The 13294-nt window shown below is 45.4% G+C and overlaps 1 long non-coding RNA gene across 2 annotated transcripts in view; it reads right to left on the bottom strand.

The window, feature by feature from the left end:
• Positions 1 to 261: 261 nt before the first annotated feature.
• The window catches only part of LOC136792527 (uncharacterized), a 37466-nt gene continuing 24433 nt past the window's right edge, over positions 262 to 13294 (bottom strand). For both annotated transcript variants that reach the window (XR_010836444.1, XR_010836445.1), the window contains exon 3: positions 262 to 630. This is a non-coding gene — a long non-coding RNA (uncharacterized lncRNA). The remainder of the gene's footprint in view (positions 631 to 13294) is intronic.

Below are 13294 nucleotides of genomic sequence, written 5' to 3'. Positions count from 1 at the left end.
ACCAGAGAACCAGCGCCGGACCCGACCTCCGACCTCTGTAGCCCGGCCTGTGGCGAGCGCCCGCCCCGCGCAGGCGCAGAGGGCGTGGCAGCGGGGGGTGGGGGTTGGGGCAGGGTTGGGGGGAGCGCTCAGGCTCCGGCAGGTGCGGGCGTCCGGCTCTTTGTTCTCCGGCTCCCAGGCGCCCCGGGCTATCGGCACATGGTCGCCGACAGGGAGCGCCTCCCCCCACCCCCCGCCCAGCCCGTTATTCAGACTGGGGAGGCGGGTGGGAAGGGAGTTTGGGGGTGAGTTCTGATCAGTCCTACGCCAAGTCGCGGGATCCGGGTCTTACCCTGTGAGATGTGGGAAGGCCTCCTGGAGGAGGCGAGTCCACATGCCTGGAGCCGGGGTGGATGGGGTTTGGTCTTGGAGGGCCTTGCATTCCAGGCAAAGGACCTGGGGCTGTAACTGAGGGCAACAGGATCTGCAGGGCAACGAGGTTGGTGTGGGTAGTGGGTCTTGATCACATTTGTGTTCTAGAAAGATCCCTCTGGCTTTGGGGGCTGGAGGGATGGGGCAGGGAGGCTGGAGTCCAGGACACCAGGAACCAGGACGCTGCTGTTCTTCTGGCAGGAGAGGGTGTTGTGAAACCTGAGAGAGGTGGGTCAGGGGGACAGAGAGAAGACATGAAGAACTATTTAGGAAGTAAAATCTACCGAGCTAGTGACTGGTTATATTTAGGGAGAGGGGGAGGAGAAGCTGAGGACACCTCCGGATTGTGACTTCGGTGACCCTGTGGAAGGTGGCACCACTCCTGAGAGGCAGGGAAGGAGGGAATGTTGCTGGATTCAGCAGAACCTTCCCCATAGCTCCCCGTGCCCTGCCCCTGCCCACTCTTTCTCCACAGTAATGACCACCTGAAGTTGTAGTTGGATTTGTCCGTTGGTTTCCTGTCTGTCTCCCCCACTAGACTGTGAACTTCTTGAGGACAAGGGTTTCTCCTCTGTTCTCTGTGGCATCCCCAGGTCTTGGAGCAGCACTGGCTGATATTTGTTGAATGAATGAAAGAGGCAGTGCAGGGACCAGGCCTTGCTTGTTTATCACTGAATCCCAGGCCCAGCCCTCAATAGCAGTTTCTTCTAGAAATCCATGAATGAATAAATGGTCACTTCAACACCTAGCAGATAAACTCTAGAGGCAGAATGTGAGAAGTGGTGCCATGAGATACCACCGCAATAATAGATGAGTAATAGCTATGTTTATTGAGTGCCTCCTTCACCCCAGGGCAATGAGCTGCCTCATTTAGTTGTTACATCAACCCCGTGAACCAAGGACTGTTGGTGCCCCCATTATGCAGATGAGGAAACTGAGACTCAGAGAGGTGGAATAACACGTCCAAATTCTCATAGCTAGTAAGTGGCAGGACCAGGATCTGAACCCGAGAAGTTGGCTCCAGAAGCTGCACTATTACCACATCGCAGCACAGTAGGTAAACGCTATGGCTTGTTGGAAAGCGTCAAAGCATCCTCCCAGGCACATGCAAGGCTCCTCCCAGCTAACATGATCCCCTTCCCAGGGGATCAGAGGCTCCACGTTGCCCCCAGCCAGGCCCAGGGCCACACAGACCTGAGTGAGTGAAAACACGAGCACTGAGTCAGCTGGCCCTGGCCTCCACTGGGACTGTTACTGTACTTTAGGTGTGTTACAACATTTAATCTTCACAGCAAATTCAATGAAGCCCCCATTGTTATCATTATCCCCATTTTCCAGAAGGAGAAAGGGGGGCATAGTGGGGTTAGCCAGCTTACCTAAGGCTGCACAGCTATTATACGTGGGACAGCTGGCATCCAAGCCCTGTCAGTCTGACCCCAGGTACCACAATCTTGCTTCCTCTGTGCTGACGACAGTGGGAGGCCGGGTGTGGCTGGGCCAGCCCAGCCAACCAGTCGGTGTGCCAGGTGATGGCTGCCAGGTATGTCTGGGGCAGCATTTACCCTGTGACCATCCTGTCTCTGCTCAGGGATGGGGCAGCCCCTGGGCGCATCATAAGCCCAGCTGAGGCTGAACCGAGATAGCAGTCCTCATCCTCCATCCACTGTCACTGGACATCCTGTATTCAATCACCCACATATTCATTTCTTCTAATCATTCTCTTCTTGACTGTGATAAAGTTATTTTTATAGCGCTGAGAACGTGCATTTCATTTGAATTAAGCGTGGTGGAGTCATTCAATTTTGTTGGAGAATCGGACTGATAAAGGAAGACATATTTCAGCGGTTCCCTTCCTTTTAACTGATTGTTCTCCAGGACACTATTGTGAGTCTCATTCAGGGAGTGTCTGTATGTGACAATTTGCATACCGACTTCTACAGCTCTAGAATGCTAAGGAAGGCCACCTGGGAGCCTGTCTCTAGGAAGGGCATCGGGGTTTTCAGACCCAGCAAGGGTCCCTGTGTACATGGTTGACATTCAGACCTCAGAACCACATGTCTTCAAGGACTACAGTCAGCCCTCGGTATCCGCAGGTTGTTTGAGTCCACAGGAGCAGAACCCGTGGATACAGAACCTGTGGATACAGAAGGCCGACTGTACTACACCATTTTATACAAGGCAGTTGAGCATCTGCAGATTTTGTTATCCTGGGATGGACCAGGAAGGTGGTGGTCCTGGAACCAGTCCCCCACAGATACAGAGAGATGACTGTATATGAGTTTGAACAATGAGCATTTCAATAGCGACCCGTGGGAATGGAGTGCGAGAGGATTCTCCCCCAAGTGACCTGCTCTGAGTAAACCCTTATGACCTCAATTCAACTGGCGGAGGCGGAGGTGAGGTGGAGGAAGCTCAATATGCCTAGTTGAATTTTCTTCTTGGCCAGCTGGATGGGGATTTGAAACTGATCACATTTGATTTTAGGAAATAAGTGCTGTGACAATTCTGACTCCCCAAATGATGGAGTTAATTCGACTTATTTCAGGGTTGTTAAATGGGGTTGCACAAGTACCCCTGATCCTGGGAACCTCTTTTAAGTTCTTCCCCCGTCAAGGTGATTGCTTTGTTATAAGAGCTGGCAACTCCAAGACGCCGGGTGTGCTGAGGCCTCACAGCCAGTGGGCAACCTGTGGCTGAAAGGAGAGACTTTTGAAAGCAGCCAGCCTGGGCCAGAGCTGCCATGTCTAGGGACAGCATGTCACCTACTCCCATGGGCCCACTCTGCCTTGGTTCCCTGCCTCATCTCATTCCCAGTCACCTCCTCCTTCCAGGGAGGGACTTCAGCATGGAGAGTGAGAGATGGCTATTAGGTACGTGACTGTGTATGCCTGTGCAGAGCCCGGTGTGTTCATCTATGCGGGTGTGCTCTTTGTGTGCATGCATTTTTGTGCCCTGTTATGGGTGTGCATGTGCACGTGCCTATGTGCTTTAGTCTTTATGCACGTTTGTGCCTGTCTCTGCATATGTGTGCACAGTCATGTATGTGTGTGCCTGTGTGACCACAAGAGGTGGGACCCTTTGGTGATGGGAGGAACTTCCTCATACCTCACCTGCTCCCACAGCAAGAAGATGTTTGTTGGCTAAGGAATGGGCATCTGCAGCAAGGATTCACCTACTGGGTGGCCCAGGAGGTCCTAGTCACAATCTGGGGTCAGCTGCTTCTCTGCCTCAGAATTCTCCTTCATGGTCTGACCACTGAGAAGCAGGTTATTCCCACATCAGGAAAAAACAGTGACAACCTCAGTTCACCTGTTTGAAGAAACAGCACAGCCCTGGCCCCAGACTCTCCAGGATTCTAGTGTGTGGGTGGAGTGGAATCGTCCAGGCCATCCGCTGCTTCTCTCCTCCACCAGCTGAGTAGGAGAGGGGTGTCCATCATGCGAGGGGCAGCCATCTTCACCTGGCTGTGCTAAGACCTTAGGAAAGTCATTTCACCTCTCTGAGCCTCAGGTCTCTTAATTAGATAGAAAACGGCACAAAATTGTTGCAAATTTCATAAAATTAAATCCTATGTAGAATGAGCAAATGCCCTCTGACTGGGTTCTTCCTGAGGGCATAAGACATGTCTTCTTATCTTTGTCCCCTAGTACTTTGTAGGGGACTTAATGCGTGGCAAGCTCTTAGTTTGTGTTTCCTGGAGGCATGGATGAGTGGATGAAAAAAGGAAAGTGTCTGAAACACAGTGGGTACACAATAAAAATTAGATTTAATTTTCATGTACTCTCAGGCTAAATTTCTCAACTGTGTTCTAAAAGCATTACTGTTCCTTGAAGACTCAATAGGAAAAAAAAGTCATGGTAAAGGACTATTCTACAGTTAAATAATCTTGGAATATGGAAGCCCTTGGAGAGTCCCAATAGTAATTAATTCAGTGCACATTTATTGAGCATCTACTATATGTCTGGCACCCTTCTGGGTGTTGGGGATTGAAAGAGCTGTCAATAAGAGAGGAAAAAATCCCTGCACTCATGGAGCTTACTTTCTAGTGCATATTTGTATATCACGTTAGGCTCTGGGGCCAGCAGTAAAGAAACTTGATAAATTTTGTTTGATCCAGTGTTCTCCATATTTATTTATTTATTTTTATTTTATTATTTTTTGGCTGCGTTGGGTCTTTATTGCTGAGCTAGGGCTTTCTCTAGTTGTGGCGAGGGGCGGCTGCTCTTCGTTGGGGTGCATGGGCTTCTCATTGTGGTGGCTTCTCTTGTTGAGGAGCACAGGCTCTAGGCACGCGGGCTTCAATAGTTGTGGCACAGGGGCTCAGTAGCTGTGGCTTGCGGGCTCTAGAGCGCAGACTCAGTAGTTGTGGAGCGTGGGCTTAGTTGCTCCGCGGCATGTGGGAGCTTCCCGGACCAGGGCTCGAACCCGTGTTCCCTGTGTTGGCAGGCGGATTCTTAATCACTGTGCCTCCAGGGAAGCCCTCCATATTTATTTCATTATGGAATCTTCCCCCTTTTTTCTGAAATGAAAATTTAATTTTACCTCATTTCTCATTACCTGTCACCCTCCAAACTCCAAGGTCCCCCAGAAGAACTATGGAATATAGCAATGAGAATAACCAGTTCTAAAGCCAGATTCTTGGTTCTGAATCACATCCCTACCACTTATTAGCTATGCGACCCTGGGTAAGACTCACTTTATTCATGTGTAAAATGACGATAATAGCAAGGATTAAATGCTGTCTTTCCAATGCTCAGTAATGTGCCTGGTATTTGGTCATTATTCTTTTAAGTAGTATTTGTCACTCCAGTTCTCCTCAAAATCTACAAGGTAATGGCCAAGTTCCTTACATGGTATCCAATGCCCTACTCATATCCCCAGAGTCATCTGAAATCATTCTCCCTTTTATGACCTGGTCATTCAGAACCACTTCCCAATCTCCATGGCTCCCAAACAGCCCCCAGCCAGTTCAGACCTTTGCTTACATGCCGATTCATCTTCCTAAAATGTTCTTCTTGGGCTTCCCTGGTGGCTCAGTGGTTGAGAGTCCGCCTGCCAATGCAGGGGACACGGGTTTGTGCCCCGGTCCAGGAAGATCCCACATGCCGCGGAGCGGCTGGGCCCGTGAGCCATGGCCGCTGAGCCTGCGCATCCGGAGCCTGTGCTCTGCAACGGGAGAGGCCACAACAGTGAGAGGCCCTTGTACCGCAAAATAATAATAATAATAATAATAAAAATTTAAAAAATGTTCTTCTCATTGCTGGCCACCTGGAAGACACAACTTCCAGACTCATTCCTGGAATCACCTTCATTAGATTTGTACTCACTTTCTTATCCCCCAGCCCCAAAGGACCCACTTGCTGGTTACAGTTGTGTTAAGTTACCCAGGCAAGGCCAGTAGAAGAATCACCCAATCAGCAGAATCACAATAAATAATTGTTGTGTTATGCCTCTAAGTTTTAGGGGTGGTTTATCATCTAGAAATCGACAATGAATTCAAGCTCCTTGAAGTCAGCAACAACTGGCATTAATTCATCTTCATCACCACTGTCATGCAGATGAGTACATAGGAATCCCTAGAACTGCTGGTGAAGCCAGGAGATAGTGAATACCCTGGATTATCTTCACTCCAGACTATAGCTGGGATAAATGAGGGACATCCATAAATCATCGATGGAAGGACCCTAGTAGGAAAGAACTGTCTGAGAGTGTGCCAACAGATCAATGACAGACACCTGGAGCTGTCCAGGGTGCTGACTCTCTTGTTCTCTCCTGCCCCAGGATCTCCCCACTCAACCCCTACCCTAAGTTTGACAGCATCTGTCCGTATCAAATTTAAGTAGAAGGTTTGTATCTTCACCTTCCCTTCTCCCTTCCACCCTCTCTCTCGGGAGCCATCTGACCATTATAATAAAAAATCCAGCTTTATGTAAATACCCCATCCTCCAAGTAATAAATGCCATTAGCTGAGCCTGTCTGAGAAACCGCAGGCTTTTAAACATCCATTTGAAGATCTTTGAAAGCTCTCTCGAGGCTGTTTCTCATAATTCACTAAGTGGGTGTTGGTAATAACTGTGTTAAATGGCCAGGCCCAGCAATTCGCAGGAGGTGTGTCTGTTTGTGTGTTTGTGGTGGTGACAGTGGGGGGGTGTGCTGGGAAGAGGATGCCCTTTCTTCCATGCTGATCGGTTACTTATTTTTAAGCGTCCCCCTGGGGGCTCACAGTCCTTTGATGAGCTACTAATGAGAGAGCCAGATCTAACAATTAATTTCCCCAGAGTTATTATGTTGTTTTGGCAACAATTCTATGAAAAGCCTTAATGCTCACCTGGCTTCTCAATGGTTGAGGGGAGCCGAGAGTTGAGGGCAGAAATGGATGCTACTCACTCAACAGTCATGTATTGAGCTGTGTGCTAGGCACTGCATTAGATCAAGATACAACCCCTGCCTTCATGGATCCTTCAGTCTGGTGTATGAGTGGGAGGGTGGGGGTGTGGTTAAGACAGGCAAGTGAATAGGAAGTTACAATACATGTGATACATACTATGGAGAGGACAATGGAGGGGGCTATGGGAGTATGGGGGGGCACATAACCCAGATTTGAGGAGTCAGAGAAGGCTGCCAGGATTAAGAGTCCTTAATGACTGCCTAGACTTAGCAAGATAAATAAGAAAATAGGGAAAGAGAATGCTCTCAAAAGAAGGATCAAAATGTTCAAAGACTCTGAAAAGTCAGAGTATCCATAGAATTCTGGAGAGAAGGAGGAGTACCACAAATTCTCAGTCATTGCTCATAGGAGTGCAAGTTGGTACATTTTATAAAACAGTTGGGCATTATCTAGCAAAGTTGGAGATATGCAAGCCCTATCACCCAGCAATTCCATTACTTTCCAGAGACAGTTATGTACATAACATTAGAAGATTCATACACAATGATCATAGCAGCATGGTTTATAATGGTTAATAACTTGAACCAACCCAAATACCCATCAACAGTAGAACAATTAATTGTGGTGTAATCATACAAGAGAATACTATACATCAGTGAAAATGAATGAACTATAGCCATGCATAGCAACATGGATAAATCTTTCTTATATTGACGCCAAAGAATACATACAACAGGAATCTATTTTTATTAAATCTATAGTAGGCAAAACTAAGATACTGTTTTGGGATGCATGCAAATGTGGTAAAACTATAAAAGAAAGCAAGGAAATAAATGACCATAGCAAATGGAATAGTGACTTATTCTAGGGGAAGGATGGGGGCATGATTGTAAAGGATCACATGGGGGGTTTCAGGTAATTTTCCATTTTTTTTTTATGGTGATACGTGGGCCTCTCACCGTTGTGGCCTCTCCCATTGCGGAGCACAGGCTCCGGACGCACAGGCTCAGCGGCCATGGCCCACGGGCCCAGCTGCTCCGCGGCATGTGGGATCCTCCCGGACCGGGGCACGAACCCAGGTCCCTGCATCGGCAGGCAGACTCCCAACCACTGCGCCACCAGGGAAGCCCCAATTTTCCATTTTTAAATTTGAGTGGTAGTCACACCGATGTCTACTTTAGAATTATTAAATAACCATGTACATTTATGTCATAAGTTTTTCAAGATGTGTGGTATATTTCATAATTTTTGTTAAAAAAGGGAAGAAAAAGAAAGTATCATTGTAGCCTCAGTGAGGGGTCTCTACTCTGGTCATGTCCGGGAGAAGCCCAGCATGCTGATGGGAGGGCTGGAAGTGGTCTCAGGAACTGAAGCCAGAATCCTTCATCTATAAAGATAGAGAAATGATAACACAGAGGGGAAATGAGTTGCCCAAGCACACCAGAATGCAAATATCAGAGCTGGACAGGGTCACACCTCTAGATTCCCTACACAGGGTTTCTCACCCACTCTACAGCTTAGATCCTTGTGGTAAATTTCCTGGGAATTGCTAGAACAAATTTTCTCAGAGTATGATCGTCCTTCATCAGAATCATCTGGTGCTTCATTAAAATTCAGATCCTGGCGTCATACCCAAATCCTATTGAATCAGAATCTCTAGGAAGTAGAGCCAATGAATCTGCTAAGAGAGCTTTTAATGCTTTTCTTATATTCACTAAAGTTAGAGAACCATTACCCTAAAAGCTCAAAGTCCTTGCATAGGCACAAAGGGAACTGTCTAGGAAGACAAGGGTGGAGAAGTCAATGGGAAAATGGCATAGTAACTCTTCCTTACACCACCACCAGCTGGAGAGAAAGCCTTTAAGGCTGAAGCATCGAAAGAGAGTTATCACTAGGGACCTCTTGGCCTCTTGCTGCCTTTAAGCCAAAAGCAAGCTTTTGTGACAATAGAGGTGAATCTAATATATCACTTTCTTGCTGGTATAAAGGTGTAAGTGTCAATTTCTTCTCGTTTTTGTGAAGATTTGACAAAGCACTTAGAGCAGCACCCATTTTAATCAACAAAGAAGCCAGAAAGATCACAGGGCAGCAAGTGTGCCGTATCTATCTGAGCTCTAGGTGGATTTGAAAATTGCACTTTTAATTAAAATTGGCATTTCTGAAGCTCAGATTTGAAGCTGGCCGTTTTGCTGGGGAATTGCAGATCATGAGGCAAACAATCTGAGAGGGAGGTTTAAACGAGCAAAGAGGAAAGCTTGTGTATGAACAAGAGGTTCTTGTTTAAATAATGAAGTGGAGAAAAGATGATGTAAAAATGCCTTTGTGTGTGTTTAGATAGGTTTCCTCGGAGACCCGTGTAATTGTAGCTGAGCTGTCCGAGGTGCTGACGGCTGGATATGCGAGGAAAGCTTGTCAGAGGTAAATGCCTGGTGCATACTTCTCAGTCCACCAAGTTCGGCCTCTTTCAACAGTTTCTTTCCAGTCAATGATAAACACACAGCCAGATGTTATACTACAATATTATTCATTCAGTAAGTCTGCAAAAGTTACTGATTACTGATTACCTATAATGTATAGTGGGTGGTGCTCTGAGGAATGGAAAAAATGTCAACCCAGAATCGTTGAATTCCGTTTTGCAGATGTGGCAATGAACCTCAAAGTTGATGTTATTCCAAGATTTAAGGTTTTGTGAACCAGTAAAGTTAAAAACGATCAAGGACAATTCCAAGTAAAAGACATTTAAGAACATCAACTATCACCTACTCTCTCCATCTTTCAATAAAACTCCCTTCATTGTACTTACCTTAATCACTTCACTAAGAGCCACAGCAAATTTTATCATGCACTGGCATCATTTTCAAAACTGTCAGTTGGGAGTAATTGATCCAACATCCAGGCCCTCAGGAAATAAATAGAATTTCTATAAACATCCAAATCAGAGGTCTTCTACCTTCTAGGTGCACATCTGACCTCCAGGTTAGCCTGTTGGACAGTCTTGTAAGAAATTTTTTCCTCTTTCCATAGTTACAGAGCCTTAAACATGGAGAGGAGAGTGTCTATGGGAGTGGGTGGGAGGGGATGGAATTACCACGTGTTGAGAACCCACTATGTGGTAGAACTGTGACTGTGACAGAGCCTATACTTAAATTACTCCACATAGTCTGATGTTCACTCTCATTTTGTGAGGGGGGTATCATTAGCATTCTAATTTGGGGATGGAAAATGTGTTACATATAATTATTTAATTTATAATAAAAGAACTTTCAAAGATCAATTTAGAGAGAAACAGTCAATAAATAGCATAAGTTAATTGGTTAGGAAGAAAATATGTTTCGACCTTCACATCAGAGGAGTAATCAAATAAATTCCAAGTGAATTAAATACCTAAATACAAACCTTACAAACATATAAAATATTTTAAAAATAGAAGACATGAAATTGAAAAGTTGTCAAATCTCAGGAGGAAAATAGATTTGCAAAGCTTAGAAACAATTGAGGAAGAGGAAAGTTTGAACAACTAATTTCCAGGATGGAAGGATTCTATTACACTTTAAAATCTCATTTTGCAAAAGTTGTAATTGCAAATGCTTTAAATTTAAAAGTGAAACCCATAGTGATCACTTCTGGGGTAGAGGTATTGACTGGGAATCCTATAGGGGAAATATTCTCTATTTTGATCTGGGTGAAAATTCGCCAAGAGGGATGTATACTTGAGATTAGAACACTTTACTGTGAGTTAGTTATACCTTGATAAAAACAACAACAGCAACAGGAAAAAGTAAAATGCAATCTAAATGTAATATCCCTATTTTGGACTACTTAGGGGAGGGAAACCAATTCCCTATGGCAGTAAAATCTTTTGAGATCATTGTGTTTTGTATGATTTCAGGCCAGACAATACTGACTCGATCCCAGTTCATATGAGAAAGATTTGAAGGTTCTAGTTGACCGCAAACACAAGAATGTCAACCAGGTGACTGAGCCAGTATCAAGATAATGCACAACCCAAGATTTTACTGGTAAAGACATAGGGCTAATAAGGGAATAATAGACCCCTGGTTTAGTGACCATTACCACACCAGGCTGGCTAATTGTTGAATAAATTAGTGAAACTGACTTATTGTTCTACATGACAAAGTGTAAGGAGAGAGGCAATCCAGCCTGCTTTGGAGTTTGAATCCCAAATATACCAAGTACAAGTGAAATAAGTCAAAAAGAGAAAGACAAATACCATAGGATATCACTTATATGTGGAAGCTAAAATATGACACAAATGAACGTATCTATGAAAAAGAAACAGAATCAGGGACATAGAGAATAGACCGGTGGTTGCCAAGGGGGAAGGGCATGGGAGAGGGCTGGAATGGGAGTTTGGGATTAACAAATGCAAAGTGATATATACAGAATGGTTAGACAACAAGGTCCTACTGTATAGCACATGGAACTATATTTAATATCCTGTGATAAACCATAATGGAAAAGAATATGAAAAAGAATATATATAACTGATACTGTATAGCAGTAATAACACAACATTGTAATTCAACTATACGTCAATAAAAAAATACATTTATGAAAGGAAAGCCAGGGAGTTCCCTGGTGGCCCAGTGGTTAAGAATCCCCCTGCCAATGCAGGGGACATGGGTTCAATCCTTCGTCCGGGAAGATCTCACATGCCTCGAAGTAACTAAGCCCGTGTGCCACAACTACTGAGCCTGTGCTCTAGAGCCCGTGAGCCACAACTACTGAGCCCGTGTGCCTCAACTACTGAAGCCCGTGCTCCTAGAGCTTGTGCTCCGTAATAAGAGAAGCCAACATAATGAGAAGCCCACGCACCGCAACTAGAGAAAACCCGAGTGCAGCAACGAAGACCCAACGCAGCCAAAAATAAATAAATAAATAATTTTTTTTAAAAAAGAAAGCCAAATCTACCAAGTACATGTTGTATGACCCTAGGGAAATGTCACTTCTCTGAGCTCAGTCTCCTCATCTGCAAAATGGGAATACTAATAGTACCAGCATTGGAAGGCTGTTGTAAGAACTAAATGAGGTACTGCATGTAATACACTTGGTCCAGTGCCTGACATAATACACCCCCCCCCAGTGTTAGTTATTGTTAATGGTATTATTAACCGTGAGTTCCAGGGATCTTGTTTGTATGTCATCTCCATGGTATTCCCGAGGAAGTTCCTCTTTTGAGGAGCTAGGAAAGTTGTGCAATCATTTGCGAAGAGAACCAAGTTGCCTCCCTCCCGCCCTCCTCTCCCGCCACTGACCTAGAGATGCCCCAGAGCCTGCATGGTCTCATTTCGCTGCTTGAGTTGCTGCAATCAATGTCCAAGGCAGCAAGCAAGGCAGGGAAGGGGGCTGTGCAGGAGCGAGAAGATGAAGAAATTGAGGAGCCAGCACAGCTGCGACAGGAGCTCATTGACTCCTTCTCCCCAAGGGCCAGCTCAGCCAGCTGGGGAGGACTGTCATTAACTCTCTTTATTGTCTAAATTTTTTGCCTCACTGACTCATCTGAGAAGGCAAATGGGACTGGCTTTAAGTCACTCCTTGAAGGGACATTGCTTCATTGGCTTCTGGAACTGGGAGGAGCTGGAATCACTGAAAACACTGACTGCCAGGGAAGCATTCACACATGTGAAATGGGAAACTGAGTGTGCATATAACTTGGGGTTTTGTCTTGGGAATTCATCCTAAAGACTATGGTAGTTTGCACCCAATCACACCTTCTTCCAAGCCCAGAGTCTCCTACCACTGCCACTTGGAGGGTCAACCTTGTCCTTTCTGGCAAGACTCATAAACTCACCCCTTCAATTTTTTTAATGTGTTCATATGGTATTCCCCCAGAGGCTAGAAGCAGTGTGGCATGGACTTTGCATGTAGACATTGATTTGTTGCATACCTGCCATGAAACCTTAGACTCTCTGAGCCTCAGTCTCCTTGTCTGTAAAATGGGGATGATTACACCTGTCTTGAAGGACTGGGTGAAGATTAATAGCATTAGTCTCCATATTGAACGTATACCAGACCCTAAATGCTTGAACAAGGTTTATCTAAATCTTACCCTCAGAACGATCCAATGAGGAAGGTACTAATATCATCCCCATTTTGATGATAAAGAAACAGACACAGAAAGGTTGAGCAACTTGTTCAAAGTAACTCATCTCTCTCCCAACCTCCTGAAGGGAATTCACTCATTTTCATAGCTTTTAATATCATCTTTAGACAATGGCTCCCATGTTACTTTTTCCAGCCCCATCCTCGCTTCTGAGGTCCAGCCCTTTATATCCAAAGGTTTACTTGACGTGTCAACTTGGGGGTTAATCAGATGTCTTGAATTTAGTTGTCCTCAGACAGATGAAGAAACTATGTGACTTTCCCAAGGTCAAACAGCTATGGAGTCACCGAGCCAGAATCTGAACCTGGATCTTTGTCTGTAAAGCTTGAATTCTTGGGCATGCATTATCTGTCTATTAACTGATTCACCGT

The sequence above is a fragment of the Kogia breviceps genome, chromosome 14, assembly GCF_026419965.1.
Source record: "Kogia breviceps isolate mKogBre1 chromosome 14, mKogBre1 haplotype 1, whole genome shotgun sequence".
Lineage (NCBI taxonomy): Eukaryota > Metazoa > Chordata > Mammalia > Artiodactyla > Physeteridae > Kogia > Kogia breviceps.
Note: the sequence above shows the minus strand (reverse complement) of the source record. Positions and strands in the feature narration are given on the sequence as shown.